Source organism: Plecotus auritus, assembly GCF_963455305.1.
Source record: "Plecotus auritus genome assembly, chromosome: 7".
NCBI lineage: Eukaryota > Metazoa > Chordata > Mammalia > Chiroptera > Vespertilionidae > Plecotus > Plecotus auritus.
In genome coordinates, this window is record NC_137774.1 from 45786221 (window position 1) to 45799239 (window position 13019).

The following is a 13019-nucleotide window of genomic DNA, read 5'->3' on the forward strand; positions in this document are numbered from 1 at the left end:
CCGGTTTGGCTCAATGGGTAGAGCATCAGCCTGTGGACTGAAGGGTCCCAGGTTTGATTCCGGTCAAGGGCATGTACCTTGGGTCAAGGGCATGTACCTTGGTTGCGGGCACATCCCCAGTGGGGGGTGTGCAGGAGGCGGCTGATCGATGTTTCTCTCTCATCGATGTTTCTAACTCTCTGTCCCTCTCCCTTCCTCTCTGTAAAAAATCAATAAAATATATTAAAAAAAAAAAAAAGAAGCAGACTGGATAAGTGCGTTGGAGTTGCTTTTGGAGGACTTTGAATGCTAAACTTTGTAGTTTGTCCTTTATCACATAGGCAACAGGATGTCAAAACAAGTTTTAGAACCAGTGATGCTCTGTACAGTGGGATTTTAGAGAGATTATTCTGATGACTCTGTGGGCTGGAACAAGTAGAAATTTGAGGAAGAGATGTTTGGGAAGTGAGGGAAAGATAAATGGAAGACTTTGGACTGGGGAGATATAGGGGGAAACACTGGGAAATGGATTTTTTAAAAAAATATATTTTATTGATTTTTTACAGAGAGGAAGGGAGAGGGATAGAGAGCTAGAAACATCGATGAGAGAGAAACATCGATCAGCTGCCTCCTGCACACCCCCCACTGGGGATGTGCCCGCAACCAAGGTACATGCCCTTGACCGGAATCGAACTTGGGACCTTTCAGTCCGCAGGCCAACGCTCTATCCACTGAGCCAAACCGGTTTCGGCGGGAAATGGATTTTTTAAAAAATATATTTTATTGATATTTTACAGAGAGGAAGGGAGAGGGATAGAGAGCTAGAAACATTGATGAGAGAGAAACATCGATCAGCCGCCTCCTGCACACCTCCTACTGGGGATGTGCCCGCAACCAAGGTACATGCCCTTGACGGGAATCGAACTTGGGACCTTTCAGTCCGCAGGCCAACGCTCTATCCACGAGCCAAATCGGCTAGGGCTGGGAAATGGATTTTTTGACAGGAAAGACGTTGGAATGCTTGTGCATGTTCTCAGGGACTGTGACTTTGACCCCTTTGGCTCTGTCCAAGAAAGACCTTGTACTGGGACTCAGCAAACCATTCCTAATGGTTTATGAAGGCAGAGGGTAGGGCAACCATCACTCACCTTTTCTTCCTTCCCAAAGCTGATTTTGTAATTTCTGTTTCCCTTAGAGCCTGCCTTCAGTCTTCCCTTCCACTTTATTTTCCCTGGATGGGCATACCGGAAGCAGGGAGTGGGGCAAAGTCTGCTGAGAAAGCTCAACCAACATGAGGAAGGAGATTAGTATAGGGCTTTGATATGTCTGAGAACTCTGCCAAGCAAAGCCTACTCATTAAGATAGGGCCAGCCTGTCAGTCCTAACAAATACCAGTCTGGGTGTGAAAGGTGGTGGACTGAAAGGTGACACTAACATTTTCTGCAGGGCCTGGCCTGCCATTAAGTGACTCAGTGTGTTCCCCAGGACTTCAGCCAGGAGGCAGGGACAAGAGTTGCAGCCTTTACTTATTTTTTCCTCTGGGGATGGACTGTTCTGTCTTGGCACTACGCCCACAGGAAGGCCTCCCTATCTAATTACCTCTCTGCCTGTCATCTCATCAGCCAGAACACAGCCCCAGTCAGGGAAGCAGAGCCCCAGAGCACAGAGGAGCTTCCATGATGTCCCAGGTCACCAGCCTTGGACTAAGCCCTGCTTGGGGTTTAAAACCCCGGCTCCTCAGTTTTTCAACATAAAAAAGGAAGGAAATAATTTCAGCTTCACAAGCTGCTTGTGAGATTGAGGGAGATAATGTATGTAAAGTCCTTACTTTAGCACTATGCTCTAGCTCACTAAGTGGTTGTTATTATTATTATTATTTTTAACCCCCACCTGAGGATATGTCTTTTAAAAAAATATATATTTTTATTGATTTTAGAGAGGAAGGGAGAGGAAGCGAGAGATAAGAGACATCAATGATGAGAGAGAATCATTGATTGGCTGTCTCCTTCATGGCCCCTACTGGGAATGGAGTCCACAACCCGAGCATGTGTCTTTGACTGGAATTGAACACGCGATCCTTTAGTCCGCAGGCCAATACGCTATCCACTGAGCAAAACCAACTAGGGCAGAATATGTCTTTTTTTAATTGTTTTTTGAGAGAGAGGTAGTGAGAGGGAGAGAAAGATTGGGAAACATCAATGATCAATGTGAGAGAGTAACATTGATCGGTTGCCTTCAAAACCTGGGCATATGCCCTGACCGGGAATCAAACCCTTAGGTGCATAGGACAATGCTCAAACCAGTTGAGCCACACGGCTAGGGCAGTGGTAATTATGATAAATAGTCCCCCTTCTTGAGCAACAGTATAGTAGTGATTAGCAGTGTGTTTTCTGGAGTCAGACAGTCCAGACGAGGTGGGTTTGAATCTTGAGTTCTCTTTTTTCTTGTTGAGTGACCTTAGACAACTTCATCTTGCTGAGTCTCCGTTCCCCCATTTATAAACTGGGAACACTAATAGTTCCTGTCTCACAGGATCACTGTGATGACTGAATTATGCAAAGCAAGCAATTAGCAAAATTGCCAGTACATACAAATGGTACAAAAGTAACTACTCATTATTATTACCGTGATCTTTTCGACCCTATTCTAGCTCAAGGTACCATCCTTTCCCATTAATCACTTCTCTGATCTTCATTGATTTGGATACCTCTTACAATCCATCTTGCATTGTTTCTCTTTATGACTATGCCCTCAAAAATACAACTGGACCTCTCAGGCTCACCTTGCTCTCACCTTGAAGCCTGTCTTACACATCATTATCCTGTCCCAAAACCCCACAGATCCAATCCCAAGAGCACTGACGTCAGAGAACCATTGCACATTACACAGCAAAAGTTCCTAAACTTGTTTCAAAAAGAGCGCGATTTCGTTTCCACACCTTAAAATGTTGCTTCTCCCCTTTCTGAGCTACCCTCCCCCCTCTTCTTTCTCAAGTCTCCTAGGGGGAATATGTATAATATACAAAATGGATCCCATTCCTTGGGGGCTCCAGGAGGATCAACACAAACACATTTATATAAATATACGTTTAGATATATAAAGTATATAAGTGGATATATTTATATTCCCTTTGCCCTCAAGGAATCCATTAATTCAACAATAGTTGAGTGCCCGCTTTGTGTTTGGACCAAGGTATCTGTTGGGATATGAACAGCTTAAGACAGAGGTTCTAGCTCACATGGAATCTACATTCTTCTGAGGAACACAAGAAAAATATAAAATTTCGGCTACAGGAAGTGCCCTAAAAACAACATCGGTATTTGTGAGTGATGAGGAGATTAGAATACCCCTGCTATTCTATTGGGTGGTCAGGGCGGACTCGGAGGTGAAATGAGCCGAGATTCATTTCATAAATGGGAACATCGAAACGTACAGTTGAAGGACCTTGAAGGCTGAAAAACTGGGAGACCGGTTCTCCTCCACGCGGCGCCCCTTCCCGAACAGCTGAGCGTTTTGGGGAACAGAGACGGCCGAGTTCTTGCACTTTGCGGCGTCTGGGGGCGCCTGCAAACTGGCCGCCGGCAGCTTGACGTCAGCTGGGGGCGGGGGCGGGGCGGGGGCGGGGCGGGGCCCAGCCCCTGTGACGCCATCATTCCCACAGCCCCGCCCCGCAGCGCGACGCTCTTGCGCATGCTCCGAGCCCCGCCCCCGTGCGTCACAGAATGGCCTCGGACCTCCAGACAGCTCCTGACGTGTCGGGGAGGAGCCGGGCGGTGGGGTGCGCGCAGTGGAGCTCAGGCTGCGGAGGGGAGCGGATCTGAGCAGCTGGGCGGGCCTGGGGAGGCCAGCGGAGCGGAGACGCCGGTCGGGTGGCGGCGAATATGCGCTTTTGATACGTTGGAGGTGAGCCTGCGGTGCGCGGCGGCCCCGAGGGTGCCGGGCCGGGTCGGCGGCGCCCAGGCCTGTCTCCGGGGAGCCTGCCGGGCCCTGGGGCAGTCTGAGGCCGCGCCGGGCCGGACCCGGGCCGGGTTCTGGGGCGCCCAGCGCGGGGGCAAGTGTTCAACCGCTCTAACTGCTCCCTCGCCGCCCTGGCCCGAGGTGTGGTTCACTAGGGGCGCCTGCAGGGGAGCGAGTTCGGCTGCCTCCCGAGGATGTGCCGGTGGACAGAGGCCGGGACGTGGCACCGTGGGCCTCGGGCGCTGGTGGCGCAAGGGGTGGCTCCGTTGAAGTGGCAGCGGCGTGTCCAACCTTCTCCCCGCCCCTTCCCACTGACATCCCTGCAGCTGGGAGGCCAGTTTGGAGCCGGTTGAATTTGAGCTTTCTTCGCTTTCCCGTCGGGGGCGAGAGCGGAAGCAGCCCACGTTGGGCTCCAATGGCATTCCCGTGACTCTCCGCCCCGAACTGCCAGTCACCCCTCTTGGAGTCCAGAGAAGTGTCATCAAACGGGTTTAGGTTGCTTGTGCGCGCCTCTTTTTTGCTGGAAAGCAACGAAGTAATCCTTCTAGTTTTGCGAAGGAAGTGTAGGTTCTTTCCCTCCAGCGCCTTCACACATTTTAGACCACTTTTGCTATCGCTTTTGCACCTCATCACCCTGTGCTTGTGCCTAACTCTGTTATCGCCTTTGGACGGATAGGGAAATTGAGCCCGGGTGGGGTGGGAGCTATTAAGTGATTTAATAGGGATTGTGGATTCTACCAACTTGTGAATGGGTTCGCTTGGTTCAGAATTTACTAGGTTCGGAGTTAGGAATTTTTCTTGGTGGGATTTTTTATACCTTTCTCTGCTAGAAGGCAAAGCAGAAAATTTGACTTGCCAAAAATATACCAGAAGCTAGTAGAAGACTTATTAAAATATTTTGAGCAGACTCGCCTAGGGTAGAACTGCTACTCAGTTATAAGAAAGGTCCTTCACGGGTTGCTGGCTAGTTATCTCGTTATGTTCTTAATCCACTTATGAGGTAGGGTAATGGCTTTGCTAAATCGTGAATTTGGTGGTATAGCATTAAATCATGAGTTGAAGAGAAGGGGAACTGAGTAAGATATCTCTTCTGAAGTTTTGTTAAAATTGGAGATCTAAGGAACAGAGAAAACCTTTGGTAGCACTGGTTAGAGGTTGACCTGGTTCAGATAGAAGTTGCTAACTCTTAAAGAAGCTGTTCTTTTTTTTTCTTTTTTTTCTGTTTTGACAAATAAATTGAAGTTGGATAAGGAACATTTAAAATATGTAGAAAGCTCAGTAAAAACTTAGATCTTGCTTTCATGACATCTGCAAAACTTGTTTTATACTCATTTTGAACCGTGTTGAGATAAATTGGTTTACTTAAAGCTTAAAATGATTTCTGACATAAGTTTCTGAGCACTTCATAAGGTAGGAAAAAGAAGTTCAGGACCAAAAGGGAGGCCATATTTATGATCGACTTTAGAAAACTTAAACGTTCTATAAATGTTTCCTTTGGGAGAAGTAGGAGAATTTTGGTAAAAATACATGTATTACCTATAGCATCAATTTTCAACTTGTGTGCTGCAAGAATTTAAAAAACATGCAGTGCTTGACTATTTAGTCAGGGGCAGGGAGCTGTTTTCCCTTAGGTTGTCAAATAAAATGGCAGCCAACACAAAAGTAGTTGTCGGGTATGAATGAATCAAAATTATACATATTTTTTTGTGAGACCTGAAAAATATATATTTTTTGATGTGCCACAGAATTTTAGTAATCAGTTTGTGTGTGCCATGAGATGAAAAAGTTGAAAATCGGTGACTTATAGTGAGGTCCAAAAGAACTTCTAATCTCATTAGTGCATTCCACAATTATGAACAAGAAGACAGCAATCTCATATAAAATGGATTTTCTTACTATTGCCCTAAGAGTAGTTCCTTTGTAAATACAGCATTTTAGACATTGTTTTATACCCAAATGAGTTGATTTGTCAGTTGCTAGAAACCTGAAGGTCATATACAGTGTCTCAAAACATGTAAAAGTTGTCATACTTTAGAGATTCATAAATCTATCCATGAGACATGTTATTGAGGTACGATTTGGGTAGCAGAGGAGAGAACATAATTATCTGCCTTCATTTAAGCTTCAGGATATTATAGATGAATCATTAAAGCTTTTTTATTTTTTTTAGCAGTATAGTTTTCTATATTGGCTGTCTATAGCCTTAGTATCTCTAGTTACATAGTTTCAAATAACACAGTGAACACATCCTCCCACTGTAACTTGAAGCAAACTTAACAGACTGTCTTGCAACCCCTGGAAAGGTCTTTTGAATATCCACAGGGGCAGCAAACTTTTTTCATTTGTAAAAAATTCAATTTTTGGAAAGAGTAAGTCTGATGAATAAAATTGGAGAAATAAAGCTGGATAATACCAGTTGTCCAGTAAAATGAGGTGGGACCACGGAGAACTTGTTTAGTTTTTAATCTGGCTCTTCAAAACTATTCCAAAAAAGGTTTTAGAAATTTTTTCAGTAATGGTGGTATCATTGGAATGTGCATATAACTTCCGGAAGTGATTAATTTTAAGGGGTCATTTGTATGTTATGAATTCTAAAACACATTTATATTTTTCCTGTCAGAAGTGTTTTATTCAGCTGAAACCGGTTTGGCTCAGTGGATAGAGCGTCGGCCTGCGGACTGAGGGGTCCCAGGTTTGATTCCGGTCAAGGGCATGTACCTTGGTTGCGGGCACATCCCCAGTGGGAGGTGTGCAGGAGGCAGCTGATCGATGTTTCTCTCTCATTGATGTTTCTAGCTCTCTATCCCTCTCCCTTCCTCTCTGTAAAATACCAATAAAATATATTTTAAAAAAAAGAGTCTGATGAAAGAACATTAAAAAAAAGTTTTATTCAAAACAAAACTAAAGAAAGTCTGATTAAATTCAATATTAACTTAAGCTCTCAAACCTATTGGGGAAAGCCAACAGGTGTACCAGAGAAAAGCAGGCAGCTGCTGACAGTTCTTTGATGGAAAAGTAAGTTGCATACTTATACAAGCTGCCCAAGTTTTTTTTTTTTTTTTTTTTTTTACTTTTTGTTTTAAATATGTATTTTTTTTTTATTTCAGAGAGGAAAGGAGAGATAGATAGATAGAAACATCAATGATGAGAGAGAATCATCGACACTCCCCTCCCTCCCTCCACACACGGGATTGAGACTGTAACAAGGGACTGTTTCCTGACCAGTAATCGAACCATAACCTCCTGCTTCATAGCTTGACACTCAACCACTGAGCCTCGCTGGCCAGGCTCAAGCTTTGTTCTCCAAAAATTGTTTTCAAGATCTACCAAAGGAGCCATACAGACATCCCCAACAGTACAAAAATTTAACATTGAGGTTTAAGGATATGGGACAAATCAAGTATGACAGTACACATAAATTATTTATAAAATAAGCCTTTCAATCCTAGTGGAGAAACCTCATGAATAGGAAGACAAGGGCTAAAAACATATGGAACAAATGGAGACATTTTCCCAATGACTGACTAGCTATAAAATAGCTCAGGATACTGTTAACATGTAGCTCTTCCGGTTATCAGTACATATAAAGTTTGGATAATTTTTTTTCTGTTCAATTACCATCATTTCTTCCATTTTACCTTTTCCCTAATTTCCTTTAGCAACATTTTTCCTTTGGTTTGACCAGTGTAAGAAATATGCCTCTGATTCATCTTCATCATGTTAACGTAAAAAACAACAACATTCAAACCTGTAGAGAACTTTTGTGAGTTTATTTGAGCCAATCTGTTGACAATTGCCGGGAAGCAGAACGTCAAGGATTGAGATAATGTTCCAGAGAAAGGCAGGTTACATCTGTATTTATACATTGCAATCAAAGGAGGGACGAATGTGGGTTACATGAAACCCATTGGTGATAGACTAGAAAGGTGGAAGAAAGTAAAGTGGCGGGGGCGGGACCCCTGGGATTGGATAAAAAGTAAAATGATACACACATATTTAGGTAGGTGCATGAACAATTAACATGATAACAATGGAGGAATTTGTGGTATCTGTCCTGGCGCCCAGGCACATTAGATTGTGCCCCAAGGGGTCCAGAAAAAGAAGTTACAGGTTACCCAGACATTTCAAGGGTATGTTATTGATGCAAAAAGACAGACAAGGCTCAGTTAAGGTAAAGGTTGACCTTATCAGTGAAGATACTGGCCTAGGATGTAACTGCCCACCATAACTGCTTTTAGTTAAAGTTTAATTTCAGACCATCCTTTGTGGTTACTTTAGGTCTCTGAGTTTGCAAGACTGCCATGCAGGCCTTCCCTGAGTTTGTCAGGTTAGCATGTGGCCAGGCTGTTACTGAATTTCCCCAGAGCAAATAGGATGTGGGGGGTAGGGAGAGGGTATGAGAGCTGTGATTCCCCTAGACAAAGGGAGGTGGAGACAGCTAGAAAGGTCTCAGTCCAATATTTTAATGGCCCAATGGGAGACAGCAAGACCTAGGCACTGTTATGAGAACAGGTGATCTCACAGAAGTCAGCCAATGAGGAGCCGCGGAGGAAGGACTAAATAAATAGGCTGTGTTCCCTGCCCCAGGTGTGTTCCTGTACAATGGGTGCCTTCTCTAGGGAATGTTACTAAAAGTCTCATTTTTGCCATGTTTCTATTTCCCAGTCCGTCATTTGAAATTTGGACAGGTGAGCCATTTCTCACACCAGTTGAACTCAAAAGGTTTGGAACCTAAAGTGAGTATCAACTCTTACTAGAATAGCACTTGGGAAGTGCAATCTTAGAAAAGGCAAAGTGTAACTGAAGTGGTCTGACAAAGTTCGGCAGCCATTCTCAATGTGACAATGTCCCCCATGTCAATAATTAGGATAATGGCTTCTCTTATGGCTAGATGACATGACCCAGCTTGATAATGGGTGCTCCCTCTGTAAGGTACTACAGACCTATGTGTGCAAATACCCATCATTTCAGTTTTCAGTAAACAGAACATTTAAAACCATGTCAGTAGAATAAATTAAGAAATACTGCATTTCTATTGGCCTATTTTGCCTCATGAATTGGCTTGGAGTACTGTTCTTGACACAATGCAATAGTTAATTACAAACTCCTTAGAAGTCAGTACTTTAAAAAAAATTTTTTTTTATATTTTTATTGATTTCAGAGAGGAAGGGAGAGGGAGAGAGAGAGAAACATCAATGATGAGAGAGAATCATTGATTGGCTGCCTCCTGCACGCCCCCTACTAGGGATCGACCCTTGACCAGAATCAAACTCAGGATCCTTCAGTCCACAGGCTGACACTTTATCCACTGAGCCAAACCTGCTAGGGCCAATTCAGTACTTGAGCTTCAAGACTCAGCACTTTTTTTGCTGCAATAATGGGATCACCTCATTAGCATCACCATGGGATCAGTCGCCCCACCCCACCGCAGTGATGTAACCTGGGACTGGAGTGATGTAACCCGCTTTTTTCCAGACTCCTTCAAAATCCACCTCTCTGACCAACTTCAGTTTAGCAGTGATGGGATCTTGAATTTTTATTTATTCCTACATCAATCACGGCTCCTCCTTCCTAGATCATATCTGCTATGATCAGATTTGGAATGCCTGCAGTGGAGACCACAGTATCTGCAAGAATTGTATGTTTCTTCAGCTGCTCTTTGGGAGTGTATCAAGATATTGTGACAGTGACAGCATCTCCAGGACATTCGCGTGTTCCACTTGTGTGAAGTAACATTGCAATGGGCATTCTAATATTTTTTGACCTTCCATCTACAATCACATTCTTCCCTAGGGTTGGAATGCTAGCTCTCTTAATTATTTCCCACATACCCCATGCGTAGCCGGTAACAAGGAATACTGGGCTAAACACAATAACCCTACCTTAATTACATGAAAGCAGTCAACATCCTTGTCTGGACAAACAGCTTTGCAGATCTTTCATCAGTGTGCTTTGGAATAGCTGAATAAGAAGGCGGTCTACATTATCATCATAATTGTTTATTGACTAAATTCAACAGTTCTTGCTCTGAAATAGAAGATGGTTTCACAGTTGTCTCACTGTTGATTCCTGCATTTGCAGCAGCCCTGGTTTTGTTGAGGACATAGGAATGACTTCAGGATTCTCACCAAACAGGATCATGCGCAGGTGTGGCCGTTTTGTTGCCCAATGCCACCCACTCTTCCACCTCCTGACACACTTCCTGCTTGATCTGCTTGGCAAGTTTTCTTCCAGAAATGACAACAGCTTCATTTCCAATTGCTGAGAGGTGGAAGGAATGATGGTGGAGGTGGCAGTTCTCTGTATGGCCAGAGCAGCCTGGTGGCCAGCATTGATGCAAGGGAAGCAGCAGCTGTGATGCCAGTGCTGGGAGAGCCTGAAGCACATTTATTTTGTGGGGAGAGAGTAGAGAGGGAAGCATTGATGTGAGAGAGAAACATTGATTGGTTGCTTACCATATGTGACCTGGGATCGAACCCTCACCTAGGCATGTGCCTTGACCAGGAATCGAACCCACAACCTTTTGGTATATGGGATGATGCTCCAACCAACTGAACCACCTTGCCACGGCCTGAACTACCAGTTTTTTGTAATTTAATCAAATTTATGCTGCATTTACTATGTGTCAAGCTCTGTATTGAGCACTTTACAAATGGGGCACTGAGTAGTTAAGTAACTTGCCCAAGGTCAACTAGAGAGTAGAGGAATCTGATTCAAATGCAGGCAGCTTGGTTCAGGGTCTAGGTTCTAAACCACTATGCTGTGTTGCTCCTACCACTTGTTCCCCTGATTAAATGTTTTTAATTGGTTTATTCTGGAAAAGATGATGGTCATTTTAGTAAAAGGTTTCTTGCATAGATTATAATACTGTTTGAGGAGCCAGTAAACAAGCTGTAAAAGTAGCCTGTTAATTAGAAAAATTGTCAACATTCAGTCCCCGTAAGATTCAGCAAGAAAATGGAGAAGTGTGTATAAAAACATTGAAATAATTTTGTTAGAATTTGACACTGAACTAAGTAGTTAATAAGGAGGATACAAGAAATAGAACTAGAGTCTCAGGAAGTTTCACATGAAGGGCTATTTAAAACCTGAGTCACCAGGGGACACTGGAAAAGTTGGTAGTTGTATTAAAAATATGGCCCTATTGAAGCACCCCAAATCAGGGACAATTGGATACTTTATCGTACACCTAGAGGTGTGAACAGTGTGATTTTTCAGGGAACAATACTTACCTAAACTCTCTTCAAAGTAATAACTACTGGTAGGTCCTCTGATACTGTAATAATGGGTCAGTAACAAGAACAAAAATCAGCTTCACACAGAAAAGTTTCAAACTGGGCATGAGAATGATAACATTTATAGATAAAAACAATCCTAACCCTATTTGTAGAAGGGTTGGCTCCATATTAAAATACATCCAAGTAGCCCGGCTGGCTTGGCTCAGGAGGTCAGGGCACATGCCTGGGATGTGGGCTCGATCCCCAGTGTGGGACCTGCAGAAGGCAGTCAATCAGTGATTCTCTCTCATCATTGATGTTTCTATCTCTCTCTCCCTCTCTGGAATCAATAAAAATATATTTAAAAGAAATACACTAAAATAAATGTTAAATGCCAGGGAAGGCATCTAATTACTATTATGACCTTTTATAAGGACACTGGCCCACAGACTACACAATCCTACCTAATAAAGAGAGAATATGCTAATTGACCATCACACCCTCACAAAGATGGAGGCGCCCACAGCCAATAAGGATGGAATATGCTAATTGACTGCCATGCTCTCAAAGATGGTGGTGCCCAGTCCCCTCAGCCCTGCTGGGGCAGCAGGTGAGCTTCGTGCGCCAGCTTCCGGAGCCCCCAGTCCCCTCAGCCCCCCAGCTGCCCAGGGCCAGCCCGAGGCGCAGGCAAGCCTCGGATGGTGGCTGCCCAGCTGCCCAGGGCTGCCCGAGGCTCAGGTAACCAGGGTCGGCTAAGGCTTGTGCTGCCAGCAGTGGCAGCAGCAGAAGTGTGATGGGGGCGTTGCCTTCCCCTGATCGCTGGGTGGCCTCCTGCCCCTGAGGACTCCTGGACTGTGAGAGGGGGCAGGCCAGGCTGAGGGACCCTCCCTCTAGTGCATGAATTTCCATGCACCGGGCCTCTAGTCTATATATATTATACAAAAGGCCAAGTGAATGTCGACCAGCCGGTACATATGATGTGCACTGACTACCAGGGGGCAGACGCTCAACGCAGGAGCTGCCGAGCTGCGGTGACTTGGCAGTAATGGTTGACGCACCCTGGAACCAGAGAGGAAGGAACCCAATTCCTCTTGGGACCGCACTATTCCACCTTCGGCCATGGGTGCACGAATTGGTGCACCGGGCTACTAGTCACTTATAATAACAGAAGGGATACTGAAAACTTAAAGAAAAGTACCCTACCTGTGAATAAAACGTTAAAATATTGAAATATCATCACCATTCAACTCCAGAAAGGTATATATGTAATCTAGAGCAGGTCCAAAGCATGACCATGAAAATATTAAGGGACTGAGATGGATAAGCTAAGAAGACAAATACTTTGAGAAGACCAAGGAGAGCAGTATTATCATCAAAGTCTATAAAATTAGCCTGGCCACTGTGGCTCAGTGCTTGTCACCCATTCGATTCCTGGTCAGGGCACATGCCCAGGTGGTGGGCTCCATCCCCAGTAGGAGGCGTGCAGGAGGCAGCCAATCGATGGTTCTCTCTCATAGATGTTTTTATCTCTATCCTTTTCCCTTCCCCTCTCTTTTTAAAATAATAACATATTTTAGAAAAAGTCTACAAAATTAGAAAGGGCATTAAAAAGAATACAAACTCGTTAAAAAAAATTGTAGACCCTTACAAGGCAGCAACATGGGAAACTTGTGGTAAATTTAAACCAAATGTAGGAAATTCACTGATGTCTATAAGCTTGTGGAACTTACCTCAATTACATACACTAATATAAAATCAGCAAATTAAAAAAATTTTTTGACTTGAAATTGTTAATCCTCATCTGAAGAAAATTTTTCCAGTGCTTTTCAGAGAGTGGAAGGGAGGGATGGTAGAGGAGACAGAGAA

General features: G+C 44.1%; 1 protein-coding gene and 1 pseudogene across 3 annotated transcripts in view; one reads left to right on the forward strand and one right to left on the reverse strand.

Moving 5' to 3' along the window:
• The first annotated feature begins 3697 nt into the window (after positions 1–3697).
• The window catches only part of NDEL1 (nudE neurodevelopment protein 1 like 1), a 45661-nt gene continuing 36339 nt past the window's right edge, over positions 3698–13019 (forward strand). For both annotated transcript variants that reach the window (XM_080678794.1, XM_080678793.1), the window contains exon 1: positions 3698–3882. The gene's annotated coding sequence lies outside the window, so the exon portion shown is untranslated. The remainder of the gene's footprint in view (positions 3883–13019) is intronic.
• On the reverse strand, positions 9345–10376 carry LOC308252604 (bifunctional methylenetetrahydrofolate dehydrogenase/cyclohydrolase, mitochondrial-like; annotated as a pseudogene). The gene has a single exon. The product of its transcript is annotated as a bifunctional methylenetetrahydrofolate dehydrogenase/cyclohydrolase, mitochondrial-like (transcript).